Below are 9432 nucleotides of genomic sequence, written 5' to 3'. Positions count from 1 at the left end.
ACCCAGGGGTGGGGCTGAGCCGGGGGGCGCTGGGTGAGGGGCAGAGGCCTCGGGAGCTGAGACCGCAGGGACACAGCGTGAGGCACCATCCCAGGCATCCCCATGAAAGGAGCAGAACAGGGTTTACCTGGGGTGGGGAGTGTATGGAGAGCGTCTCAGGGCCGGTGGAGATGTATTGCCCTGGTGAGCAAGTGTGGGTAAAACACAGGCCTCGCTGTGAGCAGGATTTGAACCTGCGCAGGGAAACCCGAATGGATTTCGAGTCCAACGCCTTAACCGCTCGGCCCTCACAGCTGTGAGTGACGTGGCCCCCAGCGGCAGTCTCTACTGGAGCGGCTGGAAGCCGACGGGAGGGAGCTCTCCACCCTCAACGAGCAGACGTAGCCATGTTGGCAGGAGAAGCTCTCCCAGCACCATAGCACTGTCCACACCTGCGCTTAGGTCCGTGTAACTTGTGTCACTCGGGGGGTGGCTTATTCACACCCCGAGCCACATACGTTCTACCGACACAAGGGGGAGTGTAGACGCAGCCTTAGCAGAGACACGATTAAGATCCACTTCCTGGACACTACAGTGCTAATAAGCGATGGTCACATAAACACCACCCTATACCGGAAACCTACTGACCGCTATTCCTACCTACATGCCTCCAGCTTTCACCCTGACCACACCACACGATCCATTGTCTACAGCCAAGCTCTGCGATACAACCGCATTTGCTCCAACCCCTCAGACAGAGACAAACACCTACAAGATCTCTATCAAGCTTTCTTACAACTACAATACCCACCTGCGGAGGTGAAGAAACAGATTGACAGAGCCAGAAGAGTACCCAAAAGTCTCCTACTACAGGACAGGCCCAACAAAGAAAATAACAGAACGCCACTAGCCGTCACCTTCAGCCCCCAACTAAAACCCCTCCAATGCATTATTAAGGATCTACAACCTATCCTGAAGGATGACCCAACACTCTCACAAATCTTGGGAGACAGGCCAGTCCTTGCCTACAGACAGTCCCCCAACCTGAAGCAAATACTCACCAACAACCATACACCACACAACAGAACCACTAACCCAGGAACCTATCCTTGCAACAAAGCCCGTTGCCAACTGTTCCCACATATCTATTCAGGGGACACCATCACAGGGCCTAATCACATCAGCCACACTATCAGAGGCTCGTTCACCTGCACATCTACCAATGTGATATATGCCATCATGTGCCAGCAATGCCCCTCTGCCATGTACATTGTCCAAACTGGACAGTCTCTACGTAAAAGAATATATGGACACAAATCAGATGTCAAGAATTATAACATTCATAAACCAGTTGGAGAATACTTCAGTCTCTCTGGTCACGCGATTACAGACATGAAAGTTGCGATATTACAACAAAAAAACTTCAAAACCAGACTCCAGCGAGAGACTGTTGAACTGGAATTCATTTGCAAATTGGATACAATTAACTTAGGCTTGAATAGAGACTGGGAGTGGCTAAGTCATTCTGCAAGGTAACCTATTTCCCCTTCTTTTTTCCTACACCTCCTCCCCTTCCTCAGACTTTGTTGTTAAACCCTGGATTTGTGCTGGAAATGGCCCACCTTGATTATCATACACATTGTAAGGAGAGTGATCACTTTAGACAAGCTATTACCAGCAGGAGAGTGGGGTGTGGGGAGAGAAAACCTTTTGTCATGGTAAACACCCATTTTTTCATAGAATCATAGAATCATAGAATATCAGGGTTGGAAGGGACCCCTGAAGGTCATCTAGTCCAACCCCCTGCTCGAAGCAGGACCAATTCCCAGTTAAATCATCCCAGCCAGGGCTTTGTCAAGCCTGACCTTAAAAACTTCCAAGGAAGGAGATTCCACCACCTCCCTAGGCAACGCATTCCAGTGTTTCACCACCCTCTTAGTGAAAAAGTTTTTCCTAATATCCAATCTAAACCTCCCCCACTGCAACTTGAGGCCTTTACTCCTCGTTCTGTCATCTGCTACCATTGAGAACAGTCTAGAGCCATCCTCTTTGGAACCCCCTTTCAGGTAGTTGAAAGCAGCTATCAAATCCCCCCTCATTCTTCTCTTCTGCAGGCTAAACAATCCCAGCTCCCTCAGCCTCTCCTCATAAGTCATGTGTTCTAGACCCCTAATCATTTTTGTTGCCCTTCGCTGGACTCTCTCCAATTTATCCACATCCTTCTTGTAGTGTGGGGCCCAAAACTGGACACAGTACTCCAGATGAGGCCTCACCAATGTCGAATAGAGGGGAACGATCACGTCCCTCGATCTGCTCGCTATGCCCCTACGTATACATCCCAAAATGCCATTGGCCTTCTTGGCAACAAGGGCACACTGCTGACTCATATCCAGCTTCTCGTCCACTGTCACCCCTAGGTCCTTTTCCGCAGAACTGCTGCCTAGCCATTCGGTCCCTAGTCTGTAGCGGTGCATTGGATTCTTCCGTCCTAAGTGCAGGACCCTGCACTTATCCTTATTGAACCTCATCAGATTTCTTTTGGCCCAATCCTCCAATTTGTCTAGGTCCTTCTGTATCCTATCCCTCCCCTCCAGCGTATCTACCACTCCTCCCAGTTTAGTATCGTCCGCAAATTTGCTGAGCGTGCAATCCACACCATCCTCCAGATCATTTATGAAGATATTGAACAAAACCGGCCCCAGGACCGACCCCTGGGGCACTCCACTTGACACCGGCTGCCAACTAGATATGGAGCCATTGATCACTACCCGTTGAGCCCGACAATCTAGCGAGCTTTCTACCCACCCTATAGTGCATTCATCCAGCCCATACTTCCTTAACTTGCTGACAAGAATACTGTGGGAGACCGTGTCAAAAGCTTTGCTAAAGTCAAGAAACAATACATCCACTGCTTTCCCTTCATCCACAGAACCAGTAATCTCATGATAAAAGGCGATTAGATTAGTCAGGCATGACCTTCCCTTGGTGAATCCATGCTGGCTGTTCCTGATCACTTTCCTTTCATGCAAGTACTTCAAGATTGATTCTTTGAGGACCTTTGTGTGTATAAAAAGATCTTGTGTACTTTCCACAATATGCATCCGATGAAGTGAGCTGTAGCTCACGAAAGCTTATGTTCAAATAAATTGGTTAGTCTCTAAGGTGCCACAAGTCCTCCTTTTCTTTTTACTGATAAAGTTTGTGGATGATACCAAGATGGGAGTTGTTGCAAGTGCTCTGGAGGATAGGATTAAAATTCAAAATGATCTGGGGAAACTGGAGAAATGGTCTGAAGTTCACAGGCTGAAATTCAATAAGGACAAATGCAAAGTACTCCCCTTACGACAGAACAATCAGCTGCACACATACAGAGCAGGACGTGACAGCCTAGGAAGGAGTACTGCGGAAGGGGATCTGGGGGTCATAGTGGACCACAAGCTAAATATGAGTCAACAGTGTAACACTTGCAAAAAAAGCAAACCTGATCCTGGGCAGGATTAGCAGGAGTGTTGTAAGCAAGATACAAGACGTAATTCTTCTGCTCTACTCCATGCTGATGTGGCCTCAGCTAAAGTATTGTGTCTAAGTCGGGGCGCCACATTTCGGGAAGGATGTGGACAAATTGGAGAAGGTCCAGAGGAGAGTAACAAAAATGATTAAAGGTCTAGAACAGGGGTTCTCAACCTTTTTCTTTCTGAGGCCACCCACAACATGCCATTAAAATCTCCAGGGCCCAGTGTGGGAGGGGGAGGCTCTGGGCTGGGGAAAGGGGGGAAAACAAGTTTGCATAGGTATAGTTTGACTTCTGTTTTGGGTGGGCAGGGGCCAGTGAGGCTCAAGCCAGCTCCGATGGCGGGGTCTGGGGGGGGGGTATGCTACATCCAGCCCCTGACTCACGTCAGCAGGCCACCCGCCTGTCTGGACTTGGGGAGCCTACAACCAAAAATTATAACTCAAAGGTGGGGGGGTGCTCAGCTCAAAAAGTTTGAGGTGCAGGGAGAGGGATAGCTAGGGGCTGTGTGCAGGGGGGTAGCTCAGGGAGCAGGGAGGGAGGTAGCTAGGGCTGTGTGTGGGCAGAGGGTAGCTCAGGGTGCAGGGACGAGGTAGCTAGGGGCTGTGTGCTCTCAGGGCTCCCCTGCGCTCCCTGTACCCTGAGGGCTCTGCCAGCCACAAAGCAGCCGGGTCCCCCCGCCCAGGCAGCTCTTACCAGCTGCATGAGCAAAGGGGAGCTGCTTCAACCCCCTGCAGCAGCAGGAGACGAGGCAACGCTGCGCCCGCCTGCTCCATGGCACCAGTCAGAGCAGCAGCTGTCCCACGCTGCCGGACTCTGGCTTCCCACCTCCGACCTAGCCAGGGGGTGGAGAGAGGAGGTGGTGGAGGGGGTGTGTGGAGCTACCCCAGGACTGCCCTGCTCTTGCACTGTAGTTTGGGGGGGGGGTAACACCCCTGTGTTCCCCCAACTCTGCCCATGGGCTCAGGGCTTCTGTCCCTTGGGGAGCACCGGGGCTCCAGAATTCAGCCCTGCTGCTCCCGGCTTCAGCCCTGCGGGAGGTGCTGGGGTTCGGGCTTTGGATTTTAGCCACGGGGCCCTGCGGCCCCCCTGAAAGGGTTCAAGGACCCCCAGTGGGCCACGAACCCCCTGTTGAGAACCGCTGGTCTAGAAAACATGATCTACGAGAAAAGGTTGAAAGAACTGGGTTTGTTTAGTCTGGAGAAGAGAAGACTGAGGGGGGACATGAGAACAGTTTTCAAGTACATAAAAGGTTGTTAGAAGGAGGAGGGAGAAAAATTGTTCTTGTGAATCTCTGAGGACAGGACAAGAAGCAATGGGCTGAAATTGCAGTGAGGGAGGTTTAGGTTGGACGTTAGGAAAAACTTCCTGCCAGCATAGTTAAGCACTGGAACAAATTACCTAGGGAGGTTGTGGAATCTCTGTCATTGTAGGTTCTTAGCAGGATTGACAATCACCGCTCAGGGATGGTCTAGATGAGGGGTAGTCAATTATTTTTTGTCAAGTCCAAATTCTTCATCAATGTACAGTCAGGGGCCAGACTGCAGAGAAAATCATTTAAAAAATAATTATAACGATAATATGTAAATAAAAAGTTTGTGGGGTCCGTTCAAAAGCGTCTGGCAACCCGGATTTCGCCCGTGGTTCGCCTGTTGACAGCCCCTGGTCTAGATAATACAGGAGAATTACGGAGACCTGGGGAATGGAGGTTGTTGGTAACTTTGCCCAAGCCATTATGGCTGCTCCTCAGGGCGGAGTGCTGGGAACGGGGGCTCACACTCTGCAGCGGCTGCCCGGCAAGTTTCTGATTCTCGCCCCCTGACGGCAAGGGTGATGCGTGAGGCACCCGGGGGCGCTTTGGCACCAGTGGGTGCGCAGTGCAGGCCGGGGCCCTTTCAAACGCAGCCGCTCCTCCAGAGCGCGGCAGGCGGGCAGGAGTTCGGGCTCCAGCAGCTGACGCTCTCGGCCAGGTTCCAGCAGCAGCTCAGGGAGCTTCTTTCCTGGACTGAGACTAAGGTTGCAGGCTTGTCCCCCTCCCAGCCAGAGGCGGGAAACAGCCCCTGTGGCTAGTGCAGACCCCAGCACTCCTTCTCGGGAGCTCACAGCTGTGCCTGTGAACCTCAGCGTCTTCACCTGTACGTGGCTGGCCTTCCGCGTGGCAAGTAGTGGGTGGGGGTGGGGACAGGCAGCCCCGATGTGCCTAACTGGACGATGCCATGCCGGCACAGCTCAGTATTTGTTGTTTTTTTTGTTTTTCGTCTCCGCTGCTGCCTGACTGCGTACTTCTGGGGCCACATGGTGTCTGGCTGACGGGTCCGTCTGTAACTCTGGTGTTCGTATTTTTGAGGTTCTACTGTACTTAGTCCTGCCTTGAGTGCAGGGGACGGGACTAGGACGGTCCTTCCAGTTCTGTGATTCCATGGACAGGACTAATGTGAGTTTTTTAATCTGACTTCCTGCATTACACCAACAATATGATTTTACCCAGCCATATGGCAGCAGGGCTCACCATTCTCCCCGACGCCTCCCCGAACCCCCATTTATCGCCCCCAGTCCCCACTGCCTTCCCTGGTTCCACCTCTATCCCCCCCGTTGCCCCAGACCCCTGCTGCCTCCCTCTCCAAACCTGGGGCTTGCTGAGAAAAGCGAAACAAAGAAACATGCAAGTATCACTTTTCACAGCACACTGACTAGCTACCTGGGAGGCTGTGAAAAGTGATACTTGTATGTTTGTTAATATCACTTTTCACAAACTCCCAGCTAGCTACTGAGTGTGCTGCGAAAAGCAATATTCAACATACAAATATAATTTTTCATATTATTTGTGAGTCTGAAAAAACCCTACATAAATAAATTACAAGGATTTGGACACGCGTATGTGCATATTTATTTGTTTTTCCTACAGTTACGTATTTTAGGGAAAAGTGTCAGTGCGGCCACCAGCAAGAATTGGTGGGTCACAGTCCGAGACCACCAAAAAATGTGTTCGGAGAACCCCTGGTTTAAATGTACTAATAGGCAAAATCCAAACCAGCCATGTCTGCCTGAACCTTTTCAGGCAGGACTTCAGGTATCACCCAAAAGATCTTATTTTTCTTTGGTTCCATGTATACATTTGCTCAGATTTTACTTCTCCATTAAAAATGTAACCAATTCCCAGCTGCCTGGCAAGTGAGAGCTGGCTGAGTTTCCATGGTTCTCCCCGCACCCCTATGGGTGTGCTGCCAAGGGAGCAACACACAGGCCTGCAATGAATCTCAAGTGCCTCTGACTTGCCTAGCTCTTCTCAGCCATTTCTCTTGCTGTGAGCTGCCCTCCTTTTGAGCCCCATCAACTTCCTCACATGCAGGAACAGCAGCAGATTGCCATCTTGGAGCAACAGCTGAGGAAGGCGACTTTTCTGTCAGCACTAGAGTGGTCTATTGTATTGTGCTCTTCTTAAATAAGCAGGATACTGTGATCGTCCAGTGAGCGTGTCTCAGCTTTGTTACGTCGAGTGCTTTAAAAGGGGTGATGCGCTGCACTGTGTGGGCTGAGAAAGGTCTCATGTGCTCCCCATCATCAATTCTGAGATTTGCACTGATTGGCATTAAGGCTTTTGGGGTGATGGTTCTATGACTCAAACTCAGTGGCTTTGTTTGGTCTACCAGAGTCTGAGGTTGGTGATCTTCGGGGATGGTACAAGCCTTACCTAAGACATTTAAGCGAGTTAGAATGTGGATGGAAGACGAGAGACTGAATGATGTGCGAGTTCCTCCCAGTAACGGGGATGTTTGTCATGTCATGTCTGCCTCTGAACATAGCTCAATTCTTATTGTGCTTAACACGCTGGAATATGAATGGCTGCTATGGGTGGCTGATAATCTATGAACATCATGTAGTAATTCCTGGTTTTTTAAATTATTGTTTTAGCTGGACGCATGTATAATGTTTGATCAAATACTGTTCAGGGAGAAAGGTATAAAACCATCCAAGTATTTGCTGTGTAGAGTGGTCATGTTCTGTGGGATACCTTCTGGAAGAACAGTAGTGTGGTTAAGTAATTCGTGTCACATTCTGTGCTGCACCCCTGCACCGAAAAAAGGATTTTCTGCCGCTTACACTATTTGCGGCTTCATTGGGTGAAAATAAAGAAGCAACAGTGGCCAGGTCTGAGTGTCCCTCCTCTAACAAAAATCTTGAAATAGTTCACTGTAAAATTCAAAACCAACTGTGGCTTGTCTTAGGTAACGATAAGGTGACGTTTAGAAGGAAGCCTCCAGGTGCATCCTCACCTGTTCCTTGATCCAGCACAACTTCCTATACATTAGACACTTACGACAGTCAGTAACGCTCTCTCTACCTCCACAATAGAGCTATTTAGAAAACGGGAGTTTGTATTCAGTTGGTATGAATGCTGTAATCGGGAAGGCCCAGATCCACAAAGGTATTTTCGTTCTTGACTTCCATTGGATTTCAGTGGAATTTAGGAGCCTAAATTTTACCTTGGTGGATCTGGGCCTAAGTAATTGCAGTTTGACAAACATGAAAGATTAATAATTTGTGAAAAATAAGAAGTAATTAACAAATGAGGACAATCAGAATCCTTGTCTGAGGACTCCTAAAGCTTCAAAATACTTTAATGTTCTTATGAAATAATTCACATCCACTATCATTTATTTGCCTGTAGTAAATATATTGTCCTTTTTAGTTGGCACACTGTTCTGATCCTTGTCTGTACAGTAACCTTTTGAGTAATTCAGTTCAGTTAGATGTTATCAGTCACCTGGAGTTTCTTCCTCAGAAGCTGTTATGGCTTTCAAGGCTCTTCTCTTCCTTAATCTTTCTGCATTTGTGATTGTCATAGGATGCAATGGGAAAAATCCAGAAAGACCTGAAAGAAAGATGATTTATGTTTATAGCTGGAGTTGCAATATGACTGTTCTAGACGCACAGATTCAAAGGCTAAAAGGGAGCGCTGTGATTATCTCATCTGACTTCCTATATAACACATGCTATAGAAGTTCCCCAAAATAATTCTTAGCATATATATTTCAGAAAAACATCCAATCTCAAGTTAAATTGTCAGTGATGGAGAATTCACGACAACCCTGGGTCAACTGTTCCAATAGTTAATGAGACTTTTAAGAAGTGAGAGTAATTGTCTGTCTCACTAACCTTCTAGTGGCTTGAAGTGCCTTTTACTGCTGTCTTGGCCAGCTCAGCGTCTCCATAAATGAGACCCGTTCCCATTTCCTCAAAAAGAACAGGAGTACTTGTGACACCTTAGAGACTAACAAATTATAGCTCATCTTAATTAGCCTCTTGCAGTTTGTATGGCAACTCCCACCTTTTCATGATTCTCTGTATGTGTATAGATCTTCTTACTATATGTTCCATTCTATTCATCTGATGAAGTGAGCTGTAGCCCATGAAAGCTTATGCTTAATTGAATTTGTTAGTCTCTAAGGTGCCGCAAGTCCTCCCGTTCTTTTTCCGGATACAGACTAACAAGGCTGCTACTCTGAAACATCCCATTTCCTGTGGCCAAAAGAAGGGTGATTGCATATATACATATTCTCAAGGATTCATGCAAAGAAATGAAGGAAGAGTCTTTGGTACTCCAAGTATGCAGAGGATCACCAAGGAAAACCTATTGTCTTTTAAGAGAAATAAGCAAATAGCTGAGATTGGAAAACACACTGAGTTACCTAGAAGTTTTTCAACCGGTTTTGTGACATGTGCTCAAGAAAACTGCTGTAACCTGCCCTTACGCAGCAACAATAGATTATTCTTCATGATGGAATCAAAGTCTGTACCTTGCCAGGAGATTGAGGTCTTAAAGCAATTTATTTACAAAAAAGATGACAGATTTGCTCTACCAACCCTTAAGAGAGTTCAGCGGTGAAGGCTGCACATTCTCCTCTAACTGTGATTGATTTAGAGGGATGCAGAAACTGGGG

General features: G+C 48.1%; 1 non-coding gene across 1 annotated transcript; it reads right to left on the bottom strand.

Moving 5' to 3' along the window:
* Nucleotides 1-212: 212 nt before the first annotated feature.
* On the bottom strand, nucleotides 213-294 carry TRNAS-CGA (transfer RNA serine (anticodon CGA)). Its single transcript has one exon. It is a non-coding gene; the product is annotated as a tRNA-Ser (tRNA).
* Between the last annotated feature and the right edge of the window lie 9138 nt (nucleotides 295-9432).

This window comes from Eretmochelys imbricata, chromosome 11 (genome assembly GCF_965152235.1).
Source record: "Eretmochelys imbricata isolate rEreImb1 chromosome 11, rEreImb1.hap1, whole genome shotgun sequence".
NCBI lineage: Eukaryota > Metazoa > Chordata > Testudines > Cheloniidae > Eretmochelys > Eretmochelys imbricata.
The sequence above is the reverse complement of the archived record's forward strand: the minus strand, read 5'-3'. Positions and strand labels throughout refer to the sequence as shown.